This window comes from Ruditapes philippinarum, unplaced genomic scaffold (genome assembly GCF_026571515.1).
Source record: "Ruditapes philippinarum isolate M1 unplaced genomic scaffold, ASM2657151v2 ctg10082_1_1_1_1, whole genome shotgun sequence".
Lineage (NCBI taxonomy): Eukaryota > Metazoa > Mollusca > Bivalvia > Venerida > Veneridae > Ruditapes > Ruditapes philippinarum.
The window spans coordinates 22,699-41,381 of NW_026854603.1; the positions used below are offsets into that span (position 1 = coordinate 22,699).

The following is an 18,683-nucleotide window of genomic DNA, read 5'->3' on the forward strand; positions in this document are numbered from 1 at the left end:
TGATCCCCTGGTCATCTTATGTGATCCCCTTATATCTGTTCAATGATTCTTACAGTATATGCACATCTAGATGATCCCCTTGTTATCTTACAAGATCCCCTTATTTCTATTCAATGAAACTATAGCATATGTATGTAGATAATCCCCTGGTCATCTTACGTGATCCCCTGATGTCTGTTCAATGAATCTTATACTATATGCACATATAGACGATCCCCTGGTCATCTTACGTGATCCCCTTATTTCTGTTCTGGTCAGCTAAAATTATCCCCATTTATCTGCTCCAAAATATGAAAGCATATAAGTACATCTAAATGACCCCCTGGTCACCTAACGTGATCCCTTTATTTCTGTTCAATGGATCCTTTAGTAAATTTTGATATAGTTGAACTGTTGTCATCTTTCGTGATCTCCATATATCCGTTCCATAATTAGAAAGAGTATATGTACATGTAGATGATCCCCTGGTCATCTTATGTGATGTCCTTATATCTGTTCAATGATTCTTACAGTATATGCACATCTAAATGATCCCCTTGTCATCTTACAAGATCCCCTTATTTCTATTCAATGAAACTATAGCATATGTAAAATTAGATGATCCCCTGGTCATCTTACGTTATCCCCTTATATCCATTCCATAATAAGAAAGAGTTCATGTACATTTTAATGATCCCCTTGACAGCTTACATGATAACCAAATATGTGTTCCATAATAAGAAAGAATAAATGTAGATGTAGATGATCCCCTGCTCATTTTCGTGACCCCTTTATTTCTGTTCAATGGATACTATAGTAAATGTAAATATAGTTGATCCCCTTGTCATCTTTCGTGATCTCCATATATCCTTTCCATAATTAGAAAGAGTAGATACATGTAGATAATCCCCTGGTCATCTTACGTGATCCCCTGATATCTGTTCAATGAATCTTATACTATATGCACATCTAGACGATCCCCTGGTCATCTTACGTGATCCCCTTAATTATTTCTGTTCAATAAAAACTATAGCATATGTAAAATTAGATGAACCCCTGGTCATCTTACATGATCCACTTATATCTGTTCAACGCAAAATATAGTATATGTACATCTAGATGGCCCACTGGTCATCTTACGTGATCCCCTTATATCTGTTCAATGAAAAGTACGGTATATGTACATTAAGATGATTCCCTGGTCAACTTACGTGATCACCTGATATCTGTTCAATGAAAACTATAGTATATGTAAATCTAGATGACCCACTTGTCATATTACGTTATCTCCTTATATCTGTTCAATGAATACTAAAGTATGTGTACATATAGATGATCCCCTAGTCAGCTTACATGATACCCATATATCTGTTCCGTAATAAGAAAGAATATATTTACATGTAGATGATACCCTTGTCATCTAACGTGATCGGTATCCCTTTATTTCTGTTCAATGAATATTATAGTATGTGCACATCTAGATGATCCCCTGGTCTGCTTACATGATACCCATATATCTGTTCCATAATAAAAAAGAATAAATGTACATGTAGATGATCCCCTGCTCATCTCACGTGATCACTTTATTTCTGTTCAATGAATGCTACAGTATATGTACATATAGACGATCCCTTTGTCATTTTCCGTGATCCCTTTATTTCTGTTCAATGGATACTATAGTAAATGTAAATATGGTTGATCCCCTTGTCATCTTTCGTGATCTCCGTATATCCGTTCCATAATTAGAAAGAGTAAATGTGCATGTAGATGATCCCTTGGTCATCTTATGTGATCCCCTTATATCTGCTCAATGAATACGATAGTAAATGTACATCTAAATGATCCCCTGGTCATCTTACGTGATCCCCTGATATCTGTTCAATGAATCTTATACTGTATGCACATCTAGACGATCCCCTGGTCATCTTACGTGATCCCCTTATTTCTGATCAATAAAAACTATAGCATATGTAAAATTAGATGATCCCCTGGTCATCTTACGTTAACCCCTTATATCCCTTCCATTATAAGAAAGAGGACGTGATCCAATGATATCAGTTCAATGAAAATTATTTTATGTGTACAAGTAGATGATCCCCTGGTCATCAAGTGCGTGACCCGCTGATATCTGTTCAATGAAAAGTATAGTATATGTACATGGTCATCTTAAGTGATCGCGTTGTTTCTGTTCAATGAAAACTAAATAGTATAAACTTGGTCCTCTTATAATGTGATTCCTAATATATTTTTCATATGAACAAAAGTATACATTGTATGTATATTCAGAGTATACATTGTATGTATATTTAGATGATCCTTTAGTCATCTAACTTGATATCCTCACATAGGTTCATATGCTGATTAAATCATTTGGCATATGAATGAAAGCACCATTATTGCACGACTTAACACTTTAAAGCCTTTTTCCATTTTTATAAGACATTCGTGTATATTTATTAGGGGGATTAAGCATTTGCACTTACATACAGTAACACTGATCATTTCCACAGATTTATAGTCTATTTTAATCATGATGATAACGCTTTATAAGAAATTCGTGCTTTATTTATAGGCGGGGCTAAATATGCAAAGTGTACGCTTACTCGATCCCTTTTTCCGTTTACCTGTTCGGCGAATACATGTTGGAAATTCTGGTCATGGTGTATGGAAACCTTTCATTGGTTGTCGTTTTAAAGAAAGTTCCTGCCGAACCAATGAAAGGTCACGATACACTGGCTGGTCACATGACCGGGGTTTCCCCAAGATGTCTACGTCGAAGCAGATTTCTGCTCTGATTTGAAGATTTCGTTCCTTTTAATTGACTATTTTTCCTTTAATAGATTGTTAAGTTTATACATTCATTAAATAGTATATTTTTCTGATGAAAGGAATTGGGAGAGCACAAGTATTCCCAAACGAAAAGGAAGGCAGTACAGGTGACAAAGATTGAAAGAAGCAGGACTGCCAGGCGTCCCGAAACAACCAATTTTCAATCACAACCTAAATTCAAACACATTCTTTATTCTGTGGCACTGATGTCATGCCTGACTAAATTGCATAAAGTCACATGTTGTATTAACTTTAAAACTTGCAGAAATGCCACACTTGATTAATTGTCAGATGTTTTCAGAAAAACAATAAGAAACTGTTTGTTTTAAGTCACACAATTTAAATTGTCCAATTTTCACTATATCAAAATAGTCACTTGTTTAAAATAGTGGTAAAAATTTTTTAAGCAAGTTAATTTTTTTTATAAAGTATTGGCTAAAGAGTTTTACCATTTATCTCAGTCCTAGGTGTATTTAAAACATTTATTTATATGATGTACCAATAAATATTCATCAGACTTTACATGGGGGTCCTTATTTATAAAATCTTATATTGTTATCAATTTTTTTCATGTGATGATTGTAGAATAATTGTTTTGTAAGCGATACCAGCTGGCAGATCTAGACAAATTTCCATATTTGCTAATATTATAAAGTGGGAAAGGTAAAATGGCTGTAAAGATTGGATGCATTTATCATTTTGCACCCCAAATAGCGTACTAAGAAGTGACACCTTTAACTGCCTTTTTATACACATTAACAGTAGTCATACCAATGCATTGTGCTGAACATATGTTATAACATTTAGTGTAAGTTTTTTTAAAATCTTGAAAAAACTGTTGAAAATCATTGAATAGACTATTGTGAAATTTTTTACAATTTTTAGTGGCCCTGATTTATCTTTAACAAATTTTCCATGGTGATTACCCTGCTGTTTGAATTTAGGTTTAAATATTCCTGGGAGTAACCTGAGTTGGTCATATTGTTTTTATTGAATTTTTAAGAAAGATCAAGACTTGTTAAAAATGTACCAACCTGAAAATGAATAAGTGTTAATAGATGCATTAATAGCTAAAATGAATTTAAAGTATAATTTCCCTTTCCATTTATTCTTGGCTAAAAACAGCTTAACTGATTGAATATTGGTTGTCCCGGGATACTGTATGATGTATCCGCATCAATGATCAAATGGATTGCAACTTTTCCTGAATTCAGGGTAATTTATTTCTGTAATAAAAATCATTGTTTCATAATATTGACATGAAACTGATTATTATTAAGTTTTGGGATGGCTTTCAATAGTTTATGAAATAGCTGCCATTTTTTTTTTACGTATTCTTTTTTTGGTTTGAGTACAGTACCCTATAACCGCCTCCGTGGTCGAGGGGTTAGAATCGATGACTTCTAATCCAGTTACCTCTATGGCGTGGGTTCGATCCCCGGGAGATGCTTTGGTAGTTTAGCGCGGAGGAAGGTAGTCTAGTACTGGTGTAACTCTCCAGGAAGATGGTTAGGAAACTACCCGCCTATATGACTGAAATACTGTTGAAAAAGTCGTAAAATGAAACAAATAAACAAACAGTTTGAGTACCCAAGAAGAAGTTTGATTCCTTGTGTGGAACTCATGTATAAAAAAGTATGTTTTGTTTAAAAAAAAAAAAAAAGGTCAAAATTGGCCCCACCCAAAAAAACTTGAAAAAAAACCCCAAAAACTTGACGTAACATCCTCAACATACTTTTTAGCAGAAACATATCCCTTGATGCCTCCCCAGCCAGTGTTATATCCTCATAACTAATGAGTTGCATGATATATTAATCACTATTACTAATTAAAATTGTAGAAATGAGCTTTGTATCAACATTTTATGTAGCCATATTAGTAATGCCCCTAAGTGATAACTGCATCATGTTTGTAATACATGTATATTAAAAATAATATTTTAACTGTATTTTATGTAATACATGTACTACATTAAACTCAATTTGTAATGTCAAGATCAAACAATGACCTAAATAATATCAAAAAGGCTTGGATCAAAGTGTGTAGATGCACTTACTTTAGTAGGGAAACGTTATGGTTGAGCAAATAGCAAATGTGGTCAAGGGGACATAATCACACAAGTTAAGATTAAAATCAAACAAGGCCGTCAGAGTTACCTTTCTTGAAAAATAGCAAAAAAACCTTAAAAATAGCACTTCGTTACATGTATAAAAGTAAGTAATTGTGATAGAAATTTTTGTCTTTACTTTTAAGATTGAGAATAGATCATCGTCTAAGCAAGCTTTGCACAGACTTCGGATTAATTTTAGTTAGCAAACTCACCAAGAACCAAAAGTATTTATAAAAATCTGTGGTGAACATACAGGGCACATAATAGGAAAGGTAGATATATAATATAGGTTTTGTTAAATCTTTTTATTCCCAGGAGAAGGACGGATATATATTTTGAATTGTCCAGACAATCTTAGGAGGTACACATTATGGAGTTAGGGTTTATGTACACCTTAATATTATGAGCTTCATCCAGAACAAACTTTAGTTCTGCACATGTGGGGTTGAAAAAGTTGCATATGGGGTTTAAGAAGGAATAAGATGTGGTTTATTTGACTTGGAAAAGACATTTTTAAAACATGTTATTTTTGTGCCATTAGGTCAAATGTTATGGTCACAGTGACATATGATTTACATGAATGTCGAATTTATTTTCCAGAAAAAGACACTATGAATACAGTATAATCCCAATATTTATATTTTATTTATGTTTAATACACAATAAATTTGTCTGCTCTGTTAGATAATCTGTTCAACAAACAATTATGAATGAACTTACCCATTAAATGCCTTTTATATAATTATGTTCTTTTATTATTTATGTAGAGTTAAAGGAGAAGAAGGAAACAAAACTATGCTTTTTATCCATCAAACCAAGTTTCAAAAGCATTTATTGAAAAGGTATGGCACTGAGATGGTTTTGATGGATAGTACCTACAAGGTAACCAGATACGACAACCACCTATCATTGGTGGTTGTGCCGACCAATGTAGGGTACTTTGTCACTGCAGCGCTCATGATGGAGAGGGAGACAATGGAAGGTTACAAGGAGGCCCTCAAGATATTAAAATCCTGGAATCCGGAATGGAGCCCTAATGCATTCATTACAGATTATGACAGGAGGGAGATTAATGCTGTTGAAATTGTTTTTACGGGTAAATAATGTGTATGACAAATATGTGTATGACAAATAATGTAAAATAATATTTTTTAAATGTAACCACTGTTAGATTGACATTGAAGCATAGGTGAACTTATAAGTAGCAAAAACATAATTTTAAGGATAACTTCTTTGTTGCCTGTCTGTTCTCTCCATCCGTCACAAAACTTGTCTGGAGTACTCCTTCGAAACTTCTGATGCAATTTTACACTACTGATCAGTACTTACTACCAAGTATAGTTTCGTACATCTTTGACATTTTTTGGTGCAATGTATTCTGTAAAAGTTATGGCCCTTTATAGATTATTTTAAAGTTTTTCCCTACTACTTTGTAGAGCTGTCATCAATAGAGACAATATCGATGGATCATTGATATTTTTCTGTTGATCAATAATTGATACACTTTTGAAAAAATCAGTAATTTGATTAATTTTTTCAATGTCTATGAATTATGAAAATTCACACCAAAAAAAAGCAGGTGGCCATGTTACATAATGGACACATTTCATAGGTGTGATAGCAAAAATGGTTAGGAAAAAATCTTGTAGAGGTCATTTATAAATATAACACAACATACTTATATATGAACAGAACATAAATTTTACTAATCAGGTATGAAAGTGAATATTATACATGAAATTAGGAGCATATATCAATATATAGGTGAATCGCCGATATTTGTCATCTGATATCTATGTATACGTCACTATGCTTTCCAATGAATTAATAACAGCTCTAAAAAAGTAGTATTGCAAATTAAATGAAACGTTACAGTATTGATTGCATCAATATGGTTATTTTTTGGTGTTTTTTTTTTTAAGACATTTTTTGTGTCTCCTACTTATGGAACAGAATTAATGCATTTATTCTATCTTGCTTGATGACATTGGAACTTGCATTATGCTTAATTCCATCTTGCTTGATGACATTGGAACTTGCATTATGCTTGATTCCATCTTGCTTGATGACATTGGAACTTGCATTATGCTTAATTCCATCTTGCTACATGACATTAGAACTTGCATTATGATTGATTCCATCTTGCTTTATGATATTTAAACGTTGCATTATTCTGGATTCCATTTTACATTATTTCATTCAAACATTTCTATGTAACAGAATTAATGCATTTATTCTATCTTGCTTGATGACATTGGAACTTGCATTATGCTTAATTCCATCTTGCTTGATGACATTGGAACTTGCATTATGCTTGATTCCATCTTGCTTGATGACATTGGAGCTTGCATTATGCTTAATTCCATCTTGCTACATGACATTAGAACTTGCATTATGATTGATTCCATCTTGCTTTATGATATTTAAACGTTGCATTATTCTGGATTCCATTTTTCATTATTTCATTCAAACATTTCGTAGTGACCAATTCTTTCATTGAGTGATAACTATTAAACTGGAACGAGCCATTTGGAATACTAAAATGTTAACGGCATATACCTTTATGTATAAGCTACTTTTCTTCATGCTCTATACAAACCATTTACGGTTTAGTTTTTTTGTATTACTTTTATGTAGAAGTCATTTAAAATTGACTATTTTTTGTTCCCTGATGGATTTTGTTAAAATGTGACTTATTTGATTTACAGCTCGCATGGCGTGATTACTATTAGCTTATATCCATTATTCAGTGTTTACGCTTAATAAAGCTCGGTGTCTGAGGCTTTGTGGATTATGTTTGATCATCTTACATTATGATAAACAATTTAAACAATGTCTAGCGATTTGTGAACTGTTAAGGGGCGAGAACTCTGTTATCGATATCAACGGATTTTTTTCCATGATTCGCCTTTCATCGGAATTTTCCGTACATGTATATATTACGGAATACCGTTAGGGCCATCGTGTTATACGTTAAAATACAGAGGGCTTAATACATAAATTGCAGTGGAAAGAATATAAATACAAGTAGTAAGGATTATGCAATATAATTTTATACATGTATATGTATACAGTCTAATAGAAAAAAATATGCTCGTAAACAGTTATTCAATGGGGCAGTTATGCGTACAGTGGCAGATTCAGGCCTTGGCTTAAGGGCTGCACCTACCCCCAAAGATACGTTGATGAGCTGGGATGGAATATATATGTATAAGTTTCATGCAATAGTGGTCATAGTGTACTCCCTTATCAAAACATATAATGCTGTCATCCAGTTGTTAAGCACCTGCCCAGGTATTGCGATTGCGAAGGTCTTTATCTAATGACTTGGACATTAAAAGCAAAACTTATTAATTGGCCTTTTAACTTAATAAATGTCTCAGAGTCACTAATAGTGGCGAATAGGTATGTAACACATTAAAATATACATGTACAATAAGGAAAGAAGGAAGTTGTTTATTTTTGTGACATGTGCATAGTCAATTATAAATGTTAGGCATATGTGTGTCTGATTATAGATCAGACATCCCGCACACACCACCACATTCACATACATTTGTGCTTAAAGATATACTATGCACATCTTTCAGTAATATATTTTTATCACATAAATTTATTGAAGTCTATAAAATTCTAACTAAATATGTTTTATTTAAATAAAAACACATACGCATAATGTATAGGAATCTGCTTTCCTTATTACGGGTCAAGTAAAGTTGTGCCTGTCTTTAAAAGAAACTTCCATATATATTTTTGTAATAACACTATAATACATGAATATTCATACTGCCCACTTACAGTGTAAAGGATTTAAAGCACAATGTTTGTGTGAAGCCAAATTATATTTATTTTATTTTACAAAAAAATCAAGTTTGTACTGTACTAAGTCGTGGCCACGAGTTACTTAGTGACATGTGTGTGGTTTTTTTTTATCTCGTGCGCACGAGATACTGTGTCGTGGCCACGAGTTACTAAGTCGTGGCCACGAGATAGTTAAGTCGTGGGAACGAGATACTATATCGTTGCCACGAAATACTATGTAAAGGCCACGAGTTACTAAGTCGTTTAAGTCGTGGGAACGAGATAACTAAGTCGTGCAGACGAGATAATTAAATAAGATTACACCATGATTTTTTAAACTTAGAAAATTTCTGTTTAAAGATTTACGTGCAACATTAATCTTTGAAAATACTGAAGTGTTCACTTTGAACTTAATACATGTCTTTAGGATCATAAGGCCCATAAATCAGACATTAATTTTGACTAAGTTATAGCCCTTTGTTGGGACAATTCTATGACAGAATTGGTCATTTTGTACATACAAAGGCCTGTTAACATTGTTCATACCATAACTTGAGAGGGACTTAGTCCTGGTTTATTTTATTGGGAAGGGACATTGCCCATGGCCAGTAGATATCCTATAAGGATGTTTGAGGTCACAGGTAAGATTAACATGACACTTCATGTAAAATCCTTGTCTGATGAATGATTTAGAAAGAATAAGCCGTAGTTTATATAACCTAAAAAGATCAGTAGATGACACCTAATAATTTTTAGGCAATTTGGTCAGAAATCAGGGTCACAATGACGCTAAATCTTTGACCAATCAATAACTTGTATAAATGGCACTTTTACGAGCAAGTAAAGTAGGGGCATCCTTGTTAGGAAAATTCATATAAATAGTGTAATTTGATTGGTAATTTATCTCGTTCGCACGAATTAATTTTCTCGTGGCCACGACTAAACTTTCTCGTGGCCACGACATAGTAACTTGTTCCAACGACTTATTTATCTCGTGGCCACGACTTAGTAACTCGTGGCCACGACTTAGTTATCTCGTTCCCACGACTTAATTATCTCGTGGCCACGACTTAGTAACTCGTGGCCACAACATAGTATCTCGTTCCCACGACTGAACTATCTCGTGGCCACGACTTAGTAACCCGTGGCCACGACACAGTATCTCGTGCGCACGAGATAAATAAAAACACACACATGTCACCTTTGTGCCACCTTAAGTTTGATAAAATGCAATTTCACTTATCACACACGCTCAAAAAGAAGTGTAAACATTTGTATAAGAGGTGAGTTGCCACTTGTAGGATGAGTTATTAGAGACATATATCACTTTTTTCCCACATACTGGCGGAATCTTCAAAAACACGCACTTTTTGTCTGTCGCATCGTGTTCTCTTGTTTTTCAGTAAATTTACATGTCAGTCCCCAACTAACACTGTTCTGTATACGCCCCTATATAAAGTGGACGTAACTTTGTTTACTCCACGTGCCAAAATACGGGATCATCCGGAAAATAACGGGATGTACTGACAAAGCGACACCTGCTGTCATAATATGAACACAAATTATTGCAACTCGCATTATGCTTACTGCCAACTGCTTAGTGCGTACTGTCACATGCGACTATAATATCGCTATCGTTGTCATCTTTGTTGTCGATGCGCAGTGATCATGTATTGCATTATATTTGTAATCAGTGAATATATTGAAGCATATGAATGCTAAGACACATCAAATTCGCCAATTATTGATCAAAATGAATAGTTTATTTTGACATAATGTGGCAGATTTATCGCAAATTAAAGATACAACTACCATGTTACATATAGTTATAAAGAATGTTATCTTAAACACCAAACATAATACGTTGTCCTTAGAAAAAGATGCAATTAAACATATAGCATATTAAAATATGTGAGTTTGATGGTTTAGTAGGGAACACACAAGGTTGCAATTACATGAAAGTGCATTCAGTAATCATAAGGCATGATTGAATTCAGCAAAACGCAGGTTTTCATTGTCATAAACAGAAGTATAGAAGCAAGCATAATGTAAGTTCCGATATCATAAAGCAAGATGGAATAAATGCATTAATTCTGTTCCATACCTACTACACAGTACCTGCAACATGCTATTGGCTCATGCAATCAGTGATCACTCTTGATTTTAGCAGAGCGTAACTAACAAGTATTATAGATATCAGTTTGAAACTTCAAAGATTACTAAATCTCTTTAAGGAAAATGCTCTATGTTAGAACCATGATAATCTTGTATATATTGCTTTTCATTTTTTTTTCCAACTTCAGTTAGTGCTCATTGTTGTTTTTATTATCCATTGTTGTCTACAGCATATTGAAAGTCATTATTTTGCAGCAAAAGCTTTAATTCTAAAATATGTTAGACATTTTAGAATTCTTTTCTTTTCATGTACTTTAGGCACAAAAGTTTACCTCTGTGAATTTCATCGTGAGCAATCATGGGGAAGAAAATTGAAAAAATCCTCTTTGTCAGATGTTCTTTCACAGTAAGTGTAATCCTTGCATTTACACTGCTTTCAACAGTAAATTAAATTTTTAAAAATAAAATGTTTATAAGGTTATTATTTCTAGCAACTTAGTTTAGTTCCAGACCATCAAGATGCATATATCTACAATCAAATATAGGCTTTTGCAAATAATAGGTTAATACTCTGTAGTTAAGGATATTTTTATGCCCCCGCCATGTAATGGCCGGGGCATATAGTGTTACCCTGTTCCGTCCTTCCGTCATTCCGTCCTTCCGTCCTTCCGTCATTCCGTCCTTCCGTCATTCTGTCATTCCGTCATCATCAGTTTCCGTTCATTATCTTAGTAACGGTTGCACATATTCAACTCAAATTTGACATATGAATATGTCATGAGAAAATACAGGTCAAGTTCGAATTTGGTCACGGTTCGATGATTTTTGGCAGAGTTATGCCCCTTTTACTTTGAAAATAATATGAAATTTTCAGTTTCCGTTCATTATCTCCCCAACGGTACAACACATTCAACTCAAATTTGACATATGGATATGTCATGAGAAAATACAGGTCAAGTTCAAATTTGGTCATGGTTCAACGATTTTTGGCAGAGTTATGCCCCTTTTACTTTGAAAATAATATGAAATTTTCAGTTTCCGTTCATTATCTCCCCAACCGTACAACACATTCAACTCAAATTTGACATATGGATATGTCATGAGAAAATACAGGTCAAGTTCAAATTTGGTCATGGTTCAACGATTTTTGGCAGAGTTATGCCCCTTTTACTTTGAAAATAATATGAAATTTTCAGTTTCCGTTCATTATCTCCCCAACGGTACAACACATTCAACTCAAATTTGACATATGGATATGTCATGAGAAAATACAGGTCAAGTTTGAATTTGGTCATGGTTCAATGATTTTTGGCAGAGTTATGCTCCTTTTACTTTGAAAATAATATGAAATTTTCAGTTTCTGTTTATTATCTCCCCAACAGTACAACACATTCAACTCAAATTTGACATATGGATATTTTTTTGGAATGCCAAGGTCAAGTTCGAATTTGGTCATGGTTCAATAATTTTTGGCAGAGTAATGCCCTTTTCACTTTGAAAAAAATATGAAATTTACAGTTTCTGTTCATTATCTACCCAACAGTGTTACATATTCTACTCAAATTTGACATATGGATATGTCAAAGGAATGGGCAGGTCAAGTTGGAATTTGGTCATGGTTCGATGATTTTTTTGGCAGAGTTATGTCCCTTTCACTTTGAAAATAATATACATACATCTTAGGAATAGGCAGTTTAAGTTTGAATTTGGTCGTGGTTCAATGATTTTGGACAAACTTATCTTTCTTGAATATTGGAAAAAATTTTGAACTTTCAGTTTCAGCACTCATACTTTTGTGGAAATGTATGTAGCCATTATTTTGGCTACAAATATGAAATATGCTATTTTCAAAAGGTTAAGACTGAATAATTTCAGTGCTTTGAACATTGTATGAAAATGGTTTGTGTTAACATTGAAAAGTTTTAAGGGCTTTGAACTTAAAATGAAAACAATAATTTGTGCAAACAAATTTGGAACTAAATATAATAACATCTGAAATTTTGGCTGCATGCGGGGGCATCCGTGGCATGATGACACATTTCTAGTTTATATTACATACATCACATATACTGAAATATAACCATTTCTGTCCCTTGTTAAAAACTTAAACTATATAACCATACTTAAAATTCAAGTTGATGCTTTTGAATATTTCTGGTTTTCCCAAGCTAATCCAGGGTGGCAGACAAATTTTTACAATTACACGGAAAGTAAGCACAAACGGTTGATGAAGCTATTGTGACTGGTAGTGCACAGTGAAGCTGTAAGAGGAAAATTGTGTTTGTACTGGGGGTAAGCTTGGAAAAACCCACTTTTCCAGTGTTTAGAATAACATCCATAAAAACAAAATTTAATCTGTAAAAAAAGAACTACACACAAAAAGGTTCTGAAGGTTCTTACTAAATCAGAACAATTTTTTTTGTTTACAAATTACCATTGTTATTTAAAGGATTTTTTTTTTTAAATGATTTTCTGCATTGATGCTAGACATTATAATGTTACCTTTCCTCTGTGTTGTAAATTAAAATTATGAAGTTTACCAACATTTTTGAATCCTTGTCTATATAGTCCCCTGGATTTCAAGAAATATACTGTTTCAAAACCAGTCTGAATCAACATTATTTCTCATGCAAAACATCGCAATTATTTTTTATGCCCCCCTTCAAAGAAGTGGGGGTATATTGTTTTGCTAATGTCGGTCTGTCTGTCTGTCGGTCCGTCGGTCTGTCCGTCAGTGGACCACATGGTTTCCGCTAATTATCTTGAAAAGTATTTATCACAAAGTCTTCATATTTCACATAGTGATTGGTCATCACTAGTAGATGACCCCTATTGATTTTGGGGTCACTAGGTTAAAGGTCAAGGTCACAGGGACCTTAAATGTCAAAAGAAATTCCGCTGATTATCTTGAAAAGTATGTATCACAAAGTTTTCACATTTCACATAGTGATTGGTCATCACTAGTAAATGACCCCTATTGATTTTGGGGTCACTAGGTCAAAGGTAAAGGTCACAGGGGCTTTGAATGTCAAAATGGTTTCCGCTGATTATCTTGAAAAGTATTCATCACAAAGTCTTCATATTTCAAATAGTAATTGGTCATAACTAGTAGATGACCTCTATTGATTTTGGGGTCACTAGGTCAAAGGTCAAGGTCACAGGGTCCTTAAATGTCAAAAGGGTTTCTGCTGATTATCTTGAAAAGTATTCATCACAAAGTCTTCATATTTCACCTAGTTATTGTTCATAAGTAGAAGATGGTGACCTCTATTGATTTATTAGGTCAAAGGTAAATGTCACATGGGCCTTAAAAGTCAAAATGGTTTCCGTTGATTTTTCCATTATTGAACACTTCCATGTACCCATTTTTGGCAAGTTTCTGTAATAAAATTACCAATTATGTGAGTCAATGGCTAGAAAGGGGGGTATATGTGTCGTTCGACATTCTTGTTCAAATAAAGTTATACATTATTTATTAAGAAAAAATATGTTTAAGGGATTCTTAAAATCTTGTCATTGTTATTTAATTAAGGTAAAGGGTTATTGCCAGATCAAAGACAGTTGATATATGCAACACTGAGGTTAAAACTTTACGATCATTGACATCTTACCAAACTCACCTAGAAGTTAAGAACTGGTTGGAAAAAACTTGGCTAAGTGAGAAACAGGTAAAACTTTTAATGTATAGGTTTCCAAATTTAAAATCTTATTATTAATGAAAACAACAGATGTTGGTATAGTAAAATAAGGTAAATATGTTTATGAAGCATTCAAGCTTAGGCCACAACTTATATGACATTAAGACTTCAATGATGTAAAATGTATCGTGTCTGCTGTACTTTTTTCTTATTTGATCATGGCCAGATAGGTTATAAATATATTTTACTGTATATTACTAAGCAATGAGTGCAAAATTTCTTGCTCACAGACAAAACCTGCCCCTGACAGGATTTGAAGTGGCACAGCCAGCAATCCTTACATTACTAGTGACGCCTTAACCACTGTTACATTTGCTCATCTAAACACTAAATGATTGTGACATGTGTGTATATATGTATATGGTGTAATTGTAATGCATTGTACACTGTTGTTGATGAAATTGGATCAAAATTATTCACAAAATGAAAGCATTTTCTGAATCAAATTACCTTGCCTCTATTGGCTATGGGTCTTATGCCCATAAAATACTTACAGATCTGACATTAATAATAAAAATATAATTCTTCAGAAATTTTGTGTAAAATGTCTGTAGCATTAATGGCCAAAAAATTTTGTACTGCATACTGTTGGGATATTTCAAATTTACAATTGTTTCTTTATTTAAGCGATGGGTCTACTGTTACAGACCTAAGTCGGTGAACTTGCGAATAAACACAACAAATGGTGTCGAAAGCCAACATAACATACTGAAGCAAAATTACTTAAGGGAGATCTTTGAGCTCTGCTATTGAGATCATCGTTAAAGACTTCATACCTGATGGGAGAAAAAAGTAGGTTTTTAGATTGCATGGCATTACTTGTTTTCCAAAATGTAAATGTTGATAAATAGTCCATTGTGACTTAACACACATAAAATTGTTATCATATGATTATGCATGAGCCCAGTTAAATATATCTGGTTGCTTAGAAAGTGAATAGATTTAGTATGTTGTCTTATATAAGACTTTGGGGGAAAATATTTATCATATTGAAATATTAAAAAATATAGACTGTGATATTTTGCGGCTCATTTATTGCCATGAATTCTGGTCTTTTATAAGCCGTAAACATTATCCTATGAGCCAAAAATTTGTCCCCTGTCCAAGAGCATAAAGATGTAAAGGATACTCAACAAAGCCTTTTTCAAACAAATATGTAATGTTGATTCTCATTTTTCACAACTTCCTTACTTATGTATTATATTTAGTGTCAACTTTTTGCTGTCCTACTTATCTGTGCATCTGTGTCAAAGCAACACTTTTGTTACAGTTTTATATGTAACTTCTTGTTCACTATAATATTTCAGTGACCACTATAGATATTTGTTTGTCAATTCACATGTCTTTGAGCTCCAAGGATCATAATTCTGACTTGAATTTTGACTAAATTATGGCCCCTCTTATCTGTTAAAGTATTATGTCCAACATCAGTTTTCAAAGTTTAGATGGGTTTCTTTGAAATTTAAAACCTGTCTATAGAGGATCACAATTAAAGGTCACTATCCAATGTAACAACTCTTTAATACATAGATTTTTTATTATGCCCCCGCCATGTAATGGCCGGGGCATATAGTGTTACCCTGTTCCGTCCTTCCGTCATTCCGTCCTTCCGTCCTTCCGTCATTCCGTCCTTCCGTCATTCTGTCATTCCGTCATCATCAGTTTCCGTTCATTATCTTAGTAACGGTTGCACATATTCAACTCAAATTTGACATATGAATATGTCATGAGAAAATACAGGTCAAGTTCGAATTTGGTCACGGTTCGATGATTTTTGGCAGAGTTATGCCCCTTTTACTTTGAAAATAATATGAAATTTTCAGTTTCCGTTCATTATCTCCCCAACGGTACAACACATTCAACTCAAATTTGACATATGGATATGTCATGAGAAAATACAGGTCAAGTTCAAATTTGGTCATGGTTCAACGATTTTTGGCAGAGTTATGCCCCTTTTACTTTGAAAATAATATGAAATTTTCAGTTTCCGTTCATTATCTCCCCAACCGTACAACACATTCAACTCAAATTTGACATATGGATATGTCATGAGAAAATACAGGTCAAGTTCAAATTTGGTCATGGTTCAACGATTTTTGGCAGAGTTATGCCCCTTTTACTTTGAAAATAATATGAAATTTTCAGTTTCCGTTCATTATCTCCCCAACGGTACAACACATTCAACTCAAATTTGACATATGGATATGTCATGAGAAAATACAGGTCAAGTTTGAATTTGGTCATGGTTCAATGATTTTTGGCAGAGTTATGCTCCTTTTACTTTGAAAATAATATGAAATTTTCAGTTTCTGTTTATTATCTCCCCAACAGTACAACACATTCAACTCAAATTTGACATATGGAATATTTTTTGGAATGCCAAGGTCAAGTTCGAATTTGGTCATGGTTCAATAATTTTTGGCAGAGTAATGCCCTTTTCACTTTGAAAAAAATATGAAATTTACAGTTTCTGTTCATTATCTACCCAACAGTGTTACATATTCTACTCAAATTTGACATATGGATATGTCAAAGGAATGGGCAGGTCAAGTTGGAATTTGGTCATGGTTCGATGATTTTTTTGGCAGAGTTATGTCCCTTTCACTTTGAAAATAATATACATACATCTTAGGAATAGGCAGTTTAAGTTTGAATTTGGTCGTGGTTCAATGATTTTGGACAAACTTATCTTTCTTGAATATTGGAAAAAATTTTGAACTTTCAGTTTCAGCACTCATACTTTTGTGGAAATGTATGTAGCCATTATTTTGGCTACAAATATGAAATATGCTATTTTCAAAAGGTTAAGACTGAATAATTTCAGTGCTTTGAACATTGTATGAAAATGGTTTGTGTTAACATTGAAAAGTTTTAAGGGCTTTGAACTTAAAATGAAAACAATAATTTGTGCAAACAAATTTGGAACTAAATATAATAACATCTGAAATTTTGGCTGCATGCGGGGGCATCCGTGGCATGATGACACATTTCTAGTTAAATTTTCAACTACATCACTATCTAAGGCCCATAAATTTGACATGTAATGATGGACTAAATTATTTTATTTATGTGCAAATTCAACCTTCATTTGTACTAAAGGTAATCAATGAAAATAAAAACATATGTCCGGAATCAAAATAGAAGTTCACTATCCAAGACCAATAACTCCAACATTTGGATTTTGACATGCTTAAAATCCCCTTATTAACTTAAAGGCTTCCTCCTTTAAAAGTTTCATGTAATAAAAACTTTCTTACAGTATACAACATCTGTGTTATGAATGAATTAAGGCCTTTTAAGCTCCACTTTTTGATGAAAAAAAGTGAAGCCATTGTCTCTAACTCTCCTCTCATTAGCAATGGCATTTGTTGAACTTTTTTGTGAAGGTCCATTTCATTTTGTCAGAATCTATAAAAGCTAATCATTTCAAACTTTGTTTACATGTTTGTTGTTCTGAAGGAAGACCATTTCATAAGGACAGAGGATCCTAAAGTTATTTCCTTTTTATGACTTGAAATTTTTATGATACTTCAGTACTGAGGAAAGTGCAGACATGTCTCCTTGAACTTAGAAAACAGCTGTGTCAACAATTGGTCATGTTTTGTAATGGAAATTTCTTCTTCGTTAGTGCCTGCATTATCCAGGTTGTGGTCATATTATCAAGTACTGAACAAATTTGAGTGTATTGTGCTATCAATAACCCTTGCTTTACATCATAGGTATATACAGAGGAACTTCCAGTGTTTAGACACATACAGAAAATACTCTTCTGACGTCCCATCCTTCCTGCAAAATTGACCGAAAGGATTTGTTAAGCATGTTGTTCAAAGGCTTGGTCTTGTAGAAGAAGAAAGTATTACACAGTTGGAGGGGGGCTTTGATGTAAAAAGCTCTGATGGCTGTCATAACTACTATTGTGACATGGAATCAGAATATCCAAGCTGTTCTTGCCCAGACTTTGACAAATACAACTGGCCATGTAAGCATATGGTAGCAATCATGATGATTTATCCAGGGTTTGGCTGGGATTTTCTTCCAGACAATTATAGAAATTTACCATGTTTTGTCATTGATGAAGATGCAATAGAAGAGAAACTTGACTTAGGGAATGGAAAAGAAACAGAAATGGAAGAAAGCAAGACAAGCAGGAA

General features: G+C 33.5%; 1 long non-coding RNA gene across 3 annotated transcripts; it reads left to right on the forward strand.

The window, feature by feature from the left end:
- Positions 1-2,605: 2,605 nt before the first annotated feature.
- On the forward strand, positions 2,606-18,677 carry LOC132740560 (uncharacterized). Of its 3 annotated transcripts, none has more exons than XR_009627178.1 (8): positions 2,606-4,023; positions 5,062-5,190; positions 5,686-6,014; positions 11,153-11,240; positions 13,003-13,126; positions 14,367-14,502; positions 15,160-15,324; positions 18,252-18,677. It is a non-coding gene; the product is annotated as an uncharacterized LOC132740560 (long non-coding RNA). The 3 variants fall into 3 exon arrangements; XR_009627177.1 differs by lacking the exon at positions 13,003-13,126 and having other exon boundaries at positions 2,608-2,915; positions 3,934-4,023; XR_009627176.1 differs by lacking the exon at positions 13,003-13,126 and having other exon boundaries at positions 2,610-4,023.
- Positions 18,678-18,683: the final 6 nt, after the last annotated feature.